The 12,416-nt window shown below is 43.6% G+C and overlaps 1 long non-coding RNA gene across 1 annotated transcript in view; it reads left to right on the top strand.

Annotated features, from left to right (window-relative positions):
- The first annotated feature begins 316 nt into the window (after nt 1-316).
- LOC138742896 (uncharacterized) overlaps nt 317-12,416 on the top strand; it is a 29,624-nt gene continuing 17,524 nt past the window's right edge. The window contains exons 1-2 of the long non-coding RNA XR_011344507.1: nt 317-373; nt 733-826. This is a non-coding gene — a long non-coding RNA (uncharacterized lncRNA). The remainder of the gene's footprint in view (nt 374-732; nt 827-12,416) is intronic.

The raw sequence follows: 12,416 nt of genomic DNA on the forward strand, positions 1-12,416 counted from the left end.
AGGAAGTTTGCTGTCTTTATTTGCAAAGAAACAGACTATTTTTTACAGAAGTTACAGAATTTAAAAAGGATTTAGAACAGCTGGGCATTCAACGTAGGATCCACAGCTCATAAAGAATAGAGTAGTGATACCAATGAATTAATTTACATTTAGCTTGATACATTTGTATCTTCTTAGTATCAAACTTACAGGCCACAAATAGGCAGAGAAGATTTAATTTTATTGTCAACTGTTACAACATCGTTGCAAATTTTGACATTTAGTGATAATGAATTTTCGACAAACTCCTCCAACATTGTTAATAATTTGTTTATAGACTTGAAAATACGTCTCAATTAAATGAAAGAGCATCTGGACATGAAGCATTGCAAAGGTTTGTTAATCTGTCATGCTAGACTAGTCAAATTTTCCCCACCTGGAAAGAGCCACTAATTAGAGCTTATTAGTAAATTCTAAAGATAAAATTCTAATTAATTGCAGGATTCTAAAAACTTCCAGCTGAAAAGGTGACTTAATAATTATAATTATCAATATTTTTAAATGTACTACCCTTCCAAACCATTATCACTATTACATTGGAAACATCAATCATAAATTCAGAACGCTTGCCAGATTAACTGGCCTCCCTATTCTTCAACCTTGTTCGCAGGGGCCGATCATAAATTGTATGAGGACTAAGAACAAAGTAATTCCTGACACATTGTTATTTTCTTTACCCAATACCTTGTGCAGAATGTTAAAGAGAATAATAAACAATGTACATTCAAAGACCTTATTTCAAAGTCAAGGTGGGGAGTGAGAAGAAGCATTCACAAGATGAAGAAAAGTAAGTTCTGTTTTATATTTTTACTTTGAATTCAAAGAGAGTTACAGGTCAAGAAGGAAGATGCCATGCTTCCCACATGTTAAGGCAGTGCTTCATTTTACCCTGACCTCGGCAGCAGACCAGAGATGAAAGCTGTTTTCGTGGACTTACTTGACTGAGCACAAGCAAACATCAAACCTTTTTATCATTTTCGACTTCTCTTTTATTTGTTTCTTTACAAGAAGTCCCATTGGGATGATTCTCAGAACTAAAGTCAAAAGCCATAAAATTCATCTCAGTGGCCCTGTTGTCTGTGCACCAAGGGTGAAGGACAGATTTGCCATGAGTTTTCTGTAAATGCATTTGAACTCTACGTAATGGTTTTTAATATTTGGAAGGTGGCAGGCAGTTTGCATAATGCTTGGACATCCACAAAAAATTCAGAAAGGGATGCCAAATCAGATTGAAAGACGGCTTCAATGCCAGTGCTGCCAGATTATGAGGTGATTATGTGCATATGTTCAGTTTGTGTGGACAACACACCATCAATGTTATTTAAAGATGTCATCGATTAATGGTGGGTTTGATGCATCTGTGGGAGCTTCTGTTGAAATATATGAAATCATATGATATGATCGATGCCTTTGTTGTCATTTAAGACCAGACTGTAAAAGAGTACACAGTAATAAACAAAATAACATTCCTCCAACACATAATGCTACCTACAAATCACGAGATTACACAAAAACATCATAGACAACACAAGACTACGCCATTCCAACACCAGACAAAACAAAAAAAGCACACACAAGACTATAACACACCTACACAGAGCTATATAGTGAATAAAATTACACAGTGCAAATGATTAAATAAAATCTAGATTGCAGTCATAGTGGAGACAAGTTACATTTTCATAGACTTAGATTTTAAAAAGTCTAGTAGCTTGAAGTGAAGAACCGCCACACAGTTCAGATGTCTATTATGGGCCTCCCCGCTAACCCCACCATCTGCCTCAGGGCTCTGCTCTCCAAGATATCACAGCCTTCAGAACCTCCGGGCCAGGCACCTGATACAGCCACTCCAGGCTCCCCTACATTTCCACCGCAGAACACAGAGACCTTCAGATCCTCCCAGCTAAGCGCACAACACAGCCCGCTCCGGCACACGTCCGCAAAGCATGCCACAGCATCTCCACCTCGGCCACTGGCAGCAAATGACGTTGAAAACTGGAGGCCTCGTCACCTCAACAGAGGCCTGCTCACCACAGCAGATCAGGCTGCCCAACCCTGTAGCTTTCTTCCATATTTCGCCATTCACGCATTTCCACAACTCCACAGTGCTCTACCATCCAATGTTTATCAATTAAGAATTGTTGCACGGCACCTGACTTAACCGTGGTGGTAATATCAGGTTCTGAGAAGCCATGCAGCCATCATCCGGAACTGGAAACTCATGCGTGTAAACCTGGTTACTATTCATGGTAGTAATGGGGAGGTATGGCAGAAAGGCAATGTGTATCCTCTCTCCAGTTTGTGCTTTCATTTTGAGACATACCGCATGGTAACAGGTCTTTTTTGGCCCACAAGCCCATGCCACCCAATTAACTTATAACCCCTGGTACATTTTTGAATGGTGGGAGGAAACCAGAACCCCTGGGGAAAACCCATGCAGACACAGGGAGAAAGTACAGATTTGGAATTGCAGTGACTATTTGTCAGTGTGTGTGCAGGATGGGAGGAGACCATTGCTTGCAAGACAAGCTAATTGGCAGGTCAGCAGATTACTGTTGGGAATATCATGAATGCTGCTATCCTGAGATAACAAGATTCATGTTCCACAGAGATATTGCCGTTCATCCACAGTGGTGCCTCAGTAATCCTCAATATCTCATGGAAGAGTATTATATGACTAGTGTTACGAGCCCAGAGGACCCCAAAACCCAGCAGCAATAGATATCTTGGCTTGGCTTCGCGGAAGAAGATTTATAGAGGGGGTAAAAGTCCACGTCAGCTGCAGGCTCGTTTGTGGCTGACAAGTCCGATGCGGGACAGGCAGACACGGTTGCAGCGGAAAATTGGTGGGTTGGGGTTGGGTGTTGGGTTTTTCCTCCTTTGTCTTTTGTCAGTGAGGTGGGCTCTGTGGTCTTCTTCAAAGGAGGTTGCTGACCGCCGAACTGTGAGGCGCCAAGATGCACGGTTTGAGGCGATATCAGCCCACTGGCGGTGGTCAATGTGGCAGGCACCAAGAGATTTCTTTAGGCAGTCCTTGTACCTCCTCTTTGGTGCACCTCTGTCACGGTGGCCAGTGGAGAGCTCGCCATATAGCACGATCTTGGGAAGGCGATGGTCCTCCATTCTGGAGACGTGACCCACCCAACGCAGCTGGATCTTCAGCAGCGTGGACTCGATGCTGTCGGCCTCTGCCATCTCGAATACTTCAATGTTAGGGATGAAGTCGCTCCAATGAATGTTGAGGATGGAGCGGAGACAATGCTGGTGGAAGCATTCTAGGAGCCGTAGGTGATGCCGGTAGAGGACCCATGATTCAGATCGAACAGGAGTGTGGGTATGACAACGGTTCTGTATACGCTTATCTTTGTGAAGATATTCAGTTGGTTGTTTTTCCAGACTCTTTTGTGTAGTCTTCCAAAGGCGCTATTTGCCTTGGCGAGTCTGTTGTCTATCTCGTTGTCGATCCTTGCATTTGTTGAAATGGTGCAGCCGAGATAGGTAAACTGGTTGACCGTTTTGAGTTTTGTTGTGCTAACAACCCCCTTCTAATTCTAAGCACAAGTGAATGTAAGTTCAGAAAAATTATTTGATTCACAGTCCAATCTCACTTCTCATTCCTTCAAGTTCACTGGTTCAGGCAATTATATGTGCACAGAATTTAACAATTATAAAGTTCACCAGGCTTTGGTGCTTGAAAGGTCAATGGTTACCACTCAGGAAGGTTTTTGTTGGTTTTCAGAGAGAGTTTTGTTGTACGTTGACACCCACAACTGATTCCTTTTGTTAATCAGCCACTTCAATGCCTTGCCAAAGAAACTTGCACCTTCAGGGTTCTCCAGATGATAACTTCTTTCTTTCAGATCACCACAGGGTGCCTTTTTGTTACTCTTATTCCAAGTGAAACATTTGACAGTCAGTCTTCTCCTCTTGCATGAACTACAAGGGCTTTGACCAGGCTGAATGAAGCATTCACAACCTGTCTTCCAAATGAGGTTTTTCCACAAGCTTGCCAGCTTGTCCTGCTCCAGTTCCATTTGCTGTGGCTGACTGTAAAACTGTAAAAATTATCTCTCTCTCTCTCTCTCTCTCTCTCTCTCTCTCTCAGAGAGAAAGCCTCTTTGACTCTCTCTGCTTCCAAAACCACATGACCCTCTTAGAACAGCAAGTTCCACTGAAGACAGCTTGCGGATCCGACAAACTCTTCCATCTGTTGGCTTTTGTAAACAACAATCTATTGATGAAGTCTCTTGGGCATTCTTCAAAGCTTCTGTAAAGACTGTTGGCTCCGACATGTCTAGCATGGGGAAGTGCTCCAGTATTTTAAATAAAATGTTTTTAAGTATTTGTCTGTGTCCTACACTAAAAGCCCTGCCCCAATTTATCTCCCAAAAACATATTCTGTCACAACACCCTCTAAAATCTATCTTTTCCCACTGTCACAGAAATAAGGGGCAGGAGGAGCTCCTGATGCACTGCAAGTGGACGAAGTGTCCAACCCAAAAGATAGTACATGACCTATTAAGTCCTTCCAGCTTCTCTTTGTTGACCTCAGATTCCAGCATCTGCAGTTTTTGTTCTTTTCTCTATGCCACCCTTGAGAATATCCAGTTCTACATCTGAAAGCTAGGCTTCTGACTCTCACCCCTTTCAGCCATTTTACAAGCTCCAAATCCCTGTGTAAATGCAAGTATTTTTTCCAGCCACAAAGCTTCTCCCCTTCGCAGTTGAATCAATCCCAGCCATCTTAAACCTGCTAGCCACTCATGAAATTGAATCTTGCAGTGATGCTAAAGCAATAAAGAGTGTTATTGTATTAATCACATTAATGAGGTCACAGCACCAAATTTGCATGTTTATTTCAAAACATGTAGCAGGTGTAAGTTAATCATGCAATGGAGTTTAGTACATTTTCATATTTATCTCCCCTGGTATCTCAGTTCTCATTATTTTTCACAGAACCTTGGATAAAAGCTTCAGGTGTTATTCTGACAACTTTAATTTTCTGATTTGTTTCAGTTCCCTTCCTGAAACTATTAGGTAGGTTCAAACTGTTTGAGAATTTTATTGGCTTAATTCGTTTTGATCTGCAGTGCTGGACTGGTATCTTTTCACACAATCATGGTACAAATGCACACAGCAATTCTATAACATCCATACAAAATGCACACACATATAAAACATGCACACATTTTTATGCTTAGAAAAGTATTAAGGTGAATAAATGCGCAGGTGTGTCCTACAATGTTATGGAAACTGTGGGTGGAGATTGCTGGGGTACTGACAGAGATTTGTTTCATTTCTAGCCACAGAAAAGATGCTGGAATGTTGAGGATAGTTAAAGTTTCACCTTTATTTACAAAGGGAAGAAGGAATAAACCAGGGAGCTAGAGGCCATTGAGCTTTATATCGATGGGAGAATAGATATTGGAAGGGATTCTGTAAGGTAGGACTATATTTGAATGTGTAAAAGCAGAGAGTAATTAGGAATAGTCAACATAGCTTTGTGTGTGGGAAATCATCTTTGTTTTTGTACAAGACGATTGATGAGGGCAGGGTAGGAAAAGTCTAGGTGGACTTCAGCAAGGTCTTTGGGAAGGTCCTATGTGCCAGGCAGATGCAGAAGGTTAGATCACATGATTCAGGGTGAGCAAGCCAATTGGATTACAAACTTGGCTTTGTGGTTGAGGGGGCTTATTTCTTGATCTAGCAGGCATTGTTGTTGGGTCCTCTGTTTTATGTCATATATATTAATTATTTGGATGAGAATGTAGCTGACATGATTAGTAAGTTTGCAGATTCAGATTCAGCTTTCAGATTTATTGGTAGATACATACATGATGTTACATACAACCATAAGATACTTTTTTTTCTGCAGGTGAAGGAGAATTGCAAAAAATACTGTACTCAACTTATGTAAAACAAACTGTGCAATACAGAGGAAAAAAAAACAATTAAGTGCAAAAATAAGGGTCCTTCAATTAATCCCTGATTGAAATTATTAATGATGAGTCTGGGGGTGAGGGGGGGGGAGAGTTCCTGGTTCGCGTTTTGTGGCACCTATACCTCTTTCCTGATGGTAGTAGTGAGAACAGAGGTGGTGGTGTCGATGGTACTGGGTAGTGTCGATCCTTGATGATTGCTGAGGCTCTCCAATGCCAACGTTCCCCGCAGATGTTCTCAATGGTAGGGAGGGTTTTACCTGTGATGTCATGAGCTGTGTCCATTACCTTTTGCAGGCTTTATGCTCAGGGATATTGGTGTCCCCATGCTGGACTATGATGCAGCCAGTCAGCACACTTCTATAGAAATTTGCTAAAGTTTGCACTGACATACCAAACCTCCGCAAACTCCTGAGGAAGTAGAGGCATTGACGTGCTTTCTTCACGATGCTATTAGTGTGCTGGTTCCAGGAAAGATCCCCTGAGATAGACTCCCAAGAACTTAAATTTGCTCACCTTCTCCACCTCTGATCCCTCAATGATCACTGGATTGTACATCTCTGGTTTTCCCTTTCTGAAGTCAACAATCAGGTCCTTGGTCTTAGTGACATTCTTCTTTCTTTGGCTTGGCTTCGCGGACGAAGATTTATGGAGGGGGTAAAAAGTCCACGTCAGCTGCAGGCTCGTTTGTGGCTGACAAGTCCGATGCGGGACAGGCAGACACGGTTGCAGCGGTTGCAGGGGAAAATTGGTGGGTTGGGGTTGGGTGTTGGGTTTTTCCTCCTTTGCCTTTTGTCAGTGAGGTGAGCTCTGCGGTCTTCTTCAAAGGAGGTTGCTGCCCGCCAAACTGTGAGGCGCCAAGATGCACGGTTTGAGGCGTTATCAGCCCACTGGCGGTGGTCAATGTGGCAGGCACCACGAGATTTCTTTAGGCAGTCCTTGTACCTTTTCTTTGGTGCACCTCTGTCACGGTGGACAGTGGAGAGCTCGCCATATAACACGATCTTGGGAAGGCGATGGTCCTCCATTCTGGAGACGTGACCCACCCAGCGCAGCTGGATCTTCAGCAGCGTGGACTCGATGCTGTCGACCTCTGCCATCTCGAGTACTTCGACGTTAGGGATGAAAGCGCTCCAATGGATGTTGAGGAAGGAGCGGAGACAACGCTGGTGGAAGCGTTCTAGGAGCCGTAGGTGATGCCGGTAGAGGACCCATGATTCGGAGCCGAACAGGAGTGTGGGTATGACCACGGCTCTGTATACGCTTATCTTTGTGAGGTTTTTCAGTTGGTTGTTTTTCCAGACTCTTTTGTGTAGTCTTCCAAAGGCGCTATTTGCCTTGGCAAGTCTGTTGTCTATCTCATTGTTTTAACTGGAGCACCATTCAGTCAAGTTTTCAGTCTCCCTCCTGTCTGCTAACTCATCCCCCTTTTTATACAACCCACTGCCGTGGTATCAGCAGCAAATCTGTAGATGTTTTTGTCATACCGAGCTACACAGTTATAGGTGAAAAGCGAGTAGACCAGGGGGCTAAGAATGCAGCTCTGTGGTGCTCTGGAACTGATGGAGATTGTGGAGAAGATGTTCTAGCCAATCTTCATTGATTGTGGTCTGGAGGTTAGGAAGTCCATGATCCAATTGCACAGTGGGTTTTTGAGTTCCAGGTCTTGGAGTTTGCTGATCAGTTTTGAGGGGTGTTAAATGCCAAACTATAGTCAATAAAGAACATGCTAATGTATGCATCTTTTCTGTCCAGGTGTTCTAAAGCTTTGTGTAGAACCAGTGAGATGGCACCTGCCTTAGACCTCTTGCTATGAAAAGCAAATTGGAATGGATCCATGTCACCACTCAGACAAGAGCTGATATGCTTCAACACCAGCCCTTCAAAACACAGTTGATGTGAGTGCCACTGGTTGATAGTCATTTAGGCAGGTTACCACACTCATCTTGGACACCAGTATGGTTGATGCCTGTTTGCAACAGGTGGTTACCAGACTCTGCCAGAGTAAGAAATTGAAGATATCTGTGAATACATTGGTAAATTGGTCAGCACAGGTTTGTAATACTTGGCTGGGTACTCCATCCGGACTGGGTGCTTTCCTTGGATTCACTCGCTTAAAGGCAGCCCACACGTCATCCTCAGATACGGACAGGAGAGGATCATCAGGGGACTTGGGGGTGCACGGTGGTGGTTCTTTCTTGTTCTTGTGCTTGAATCAGGCGTGGAAGGCATTGCCACTGGGAATGAAGGTTTGCTGCCTCATATTGCACCAAATTTATTTTTGTAGTAGGTTATGTCATTTAGGCTAAGCCACAGCAGTCAGGTGTCCTTCACGGTTTCCATTTTTGTCCAGAAACATCACTTCACTTGGGAGATTGCATTCAGTAGGTCACACCTGTTCTTTCTGTAGTGATCTGGATCTCAAGACTTTAATACCTATGATCTGCCTTTCAGCAGGTTCTGGATTTCATTGTTCATCCAGGGCTTCTGGTTGATGGGGATACACTTGTCTGCAGCTGTTTTGATAAAGTCTGTAAGAGCCCTGGTGTAATCATTCAGACTCTCAGATGAATCCAAGAACACCACCCAATCTGCCGACTCCAGGAAGTCCTGTGACCAATATTCAGCCACTTTCTGTCCTGATCTCCAGAGCCTCTATTTTTAGTCACTATCTATAAGAAGCCAGAAGGAGCACAGACAAATGATCTGACCTGCCAAAAGGTGGACTCAGGGAAAAAAAACGACAGGCCTTCCTTATCTTGGTGCAGCAGTGACTGAGTGTACTAAGGTCTGTGGAACATTAGGTTACGTGGTGGTGGCAGCTGAGCAGGGTTTTCTTGAGAAAGGCCTGGTTCAAGACTCTAAGATTTGTAGTGCATTGGAGTGGGCCGTCTCTTGTTTACTGATGACATTATGCAACTCTGTAAGTGTCTGTTTGTAATCGGCATCAGGAGGGATATATTGTCAGTAACAATATGGTGGCCACCAAGGCCGGCTCTCGCGGGAGGTTGGCCACCAGCAAGCTCTTTCGAGAGGTTGGCCACCCCTGCCATAGGCATTATTTTCCATAGATATGCCCCTCTCACCCATAAAAGTGTAATTTTTATATTTTTTCTTTAGAAAATTTGGTTGTATGTACAGATGGACGTGTAACATAGCTTGTAAGGTGGGGAAGACCTATTTACAGATTGATAGTTCTTTGCAGCCTGCTGGTTTATCCCACGTTGCCTTCAGCAGATTGCTGACATTTTCTCGTGATAGTCTACATCGCCTTCTCAGTGACTCACTTCTACTCTATAAACAGTCTCAAGCAGTGGTTTTCAAACCCTCCCCCTAAAATCACATTCCACTTTAAGTAATCCCTTACTAATCACAGAGCACTTATGGCAAAGGGAATACCTAAGGTGGAATGTGAAGTTTTTTTTTGGGGGGGGGGAGGCGTTTGAAAACCACTGGTCTAAAGGGAACCATGGCAAACTATTTTCATTTGAAATCGTTTTGAAAAGCAGGAGTAAAAACAAACCAAAAACATGAAAGTTTTAGAGTCATAATGATTAACAGGAACCTTCAGCCCAACCTGAGAGAATCAGAAACAGAATCAGGTGTGTTGTCATGAATATATGTCATGAAATTTGTTGTTTTGTGGTAGCAGGATTGTGCAAAACAAGGAGCAAAAATGACTATAAATATTAAAAAAAAATAACCAGTGCAAAACAGCGAAAAAATGAGAAAGTGCCCCTAGGTTCATTGTCTGTTCAAACATCTGATGCTGGAGAGGAAATAACTGTTTTTGAAACATTGTGTCTTCAGGCTCCTGTACCTCCTTCCTGATGGTAGCAATGAAAAAAGAGCATGACCTGGGTGATAAGGGTCTTGGTCATAGAAGCTGCTTTCTTGAGGTGCCCATCTCTTGATGGCACTGAATGAATTTACAACCCTCTGTTGCCTGTTTCTATCCTGTGCATTGGCACCTCCATACCTGGCTGTGATGCAACCAGTCAGAATGCTCTCTATGGTATGCCTGTGCAAATTTGCAAGAGTCTTTGGTGACATACCAAATCTGCTCTAACTCCTAAAGAAATATAACCATTGGCATGCCTTCTTCATGATTGGTTTGGCATGATGGTCCCAGGACAGGTCGTTAGAGATGTTGACACCCAGAAACAAAGTTTCTATCCTCTCCGCTGCTGACCCCCTCGAGGAGAACTTGATTGTATCCTCCTGACTTCCCTTTCCTGGTTCACAATCAATTTCTTAGTTGCGGCACCACTCAACTAGCTGATCTATCTCACTCCTGTACGTTTCCTCAATGCCGTTTGTGATTCTGTCAACAATCATGATTTCATTGGCAAATTTGTAGATGGCATTTGAATTTGCCAAGCTTGTCCATGCTGACTTGTTGACTACTTGAACTAATCCCATTTGGCTGCATTTGGCCCATTTCCCTCTAAACCCATCAAATCCTTGAGCCTGTCTCACTGAACATTGTATTCTATTGTGACTTGTATCGAAATGTTACAGGCTACCTTTAAAACTTGTTGGACTCAAATCTGAGGCCTCAGAAGCAGAGTACAATGTACTGCTACTACCAAGAATTGTTTGACATTTAAATTTCTATTTGGAAGAATGGATTTAATACTCAGTTTCCTTGCCATGGTACTGCATTTTGCGATAATAAAATGGGCACTGAACTTGAAAAATTAATGGAGGCAAGAGATGGGGTTTATTCTGCATTAAACATAAAATGTACTTGGAACGTGTTTAAGATTGTGACGTTAGATGCTATTTGGTCCTTTGTTGTAATCATCAGAATTTGAACTTGTTTCCAAGTGCAGGAATAGGGATAAGTAAATGCTAATCAGATAGAAAGTTTGTGGAGTAGTGTAGATTCCATTCACTGCCCGTATCAAAGCACAGGACAAGGTTGAAATGGATGGACTGCAATAACAGATGCGAAGATTGTTGTGGATTCTCTGATTCATTCAGGCTTCTGGTTGGGGAACACCCAGTGTTTGCGTGTGGACACACACTCATCCTCGTAGGTCTTGATGAAGTTGGTGACACTTGTTGCTTATTCATTCAAGTCTATGGATGAGATCTTGAATATGTTCCAGTCCACCGATTCACAGCAATCCTGCAGATGCTCCTCCTCCTCCCTCAACCACACCTTCGCCATCTTCACCACTGGTGCTGTCGTCTTCAGTCTCTGTTTGTACGCTGGGAGTAGAAGTACAACCAGGTGATCAGACTTGCCGAAGTGCGGTTGTGGTGTGGCACAGTATGGATTTGTCATGGTGGTATAGCAGTGATCGAGTGGGTTGGTTCCCCTGGACACGCATGTGACGTGTTAGTGGTAGTTTGTCAGAGACTTCTTCAGGTTGGCCTGACTGAGGTCTCCCACAATGATCAGGAAGCCATCAGGATGTGCTGTCTCAAGGCTGTTTATCACAGAATTCAGTTCCTCCAGTGCCAGCCTGACATTAACCTGGGGCAGAAATGTGCACATTGCTTAAGTAATATAGAAATCAAGTACCGTTTAATGTTCTCCCCTGTTTGTCTCCTGTGTGTTAATTAAAGTTATGTGTGATTGTATCACTTATGTCCAGACTCGTCTCTCTGTGAACCCACCGAACATAATTCTCTTCCAAACAAGACAATTGGCGCTGCAAGCAGGGTTCAAAGAGTTTCAGCTGGACACACGTGGAGAACAAACCATGTGGGAAATTGTACTAATGTGTGTGTGTGTGTGTGTGTGTGTGTGTGTGTGTGTGTTTGTGAGAGTGAGTGTGTGTTTGTGAGAGTGAGTGAGTGTGTGTGTGTGAGAGTGTGTGTGTGAGAGTGTGTGTATGAGAGTGTGTGTGTGTGAGTGTGTGTGTGTGAGTGTGTGTGTGTGAGTGTGTGTGTGTGAGTGTGTGTGTGTTTGTGTGTGTATGTGTCCTGTTGGGGGTGTGTGTGTGTCCTGTTGTGTTCCTGCTTACCAATAGGGGCAGCAGGAGGTGACCCACAGTTAGTAAAGGAACCCTGGGGTTGGAATATGAAATCCCCCGTTGACGAACAATCGTCAGGGGTTCGGCAGTATGGTGGCAAGCCACACCATGCCAATCAACTGGAATGACAGGCTGGACTCCCATGAAGAGAAGATAGGGTACCACGTGGTCTCCCTCATGGATATACCAGGATTCCTGAGGCCAGGGGGAGTTGTGGAGGAGCCCTATAGTTTGTTCAGCTGCTTCTTCTCTCTGATTAGACAATGTATCTCCTTCTGCCTCCAGGACTTAGTAGGCATCATCAGTGTTGTTTTCTTCCTCTCTTGCACTCCAAAACGTTCCACCCCATAGCTATAGATTAATTCCCCCACTCTTCCCAACTTCTTCATGGTGTTGCCTCTGAGCATCTCAATGACCTTTGCCCACATTGCCTGCTCACAGGATTTTGGCC

Source organism: Narcine bancroftii, chromosome 9, assembly GCF_036971445.1.
Source record: "Narcine bancroftii isolate sNarBan1 chromosome 9, sNarBan1.hap1, whole genome shotgun sequence".
Classification (NCBI taxonomy): Eukaryota; Metazoa; Chordata; class Chondrichthyes; order Torpediniformes; family Narcinidae; genus Narcine; species Narcine bancroftii.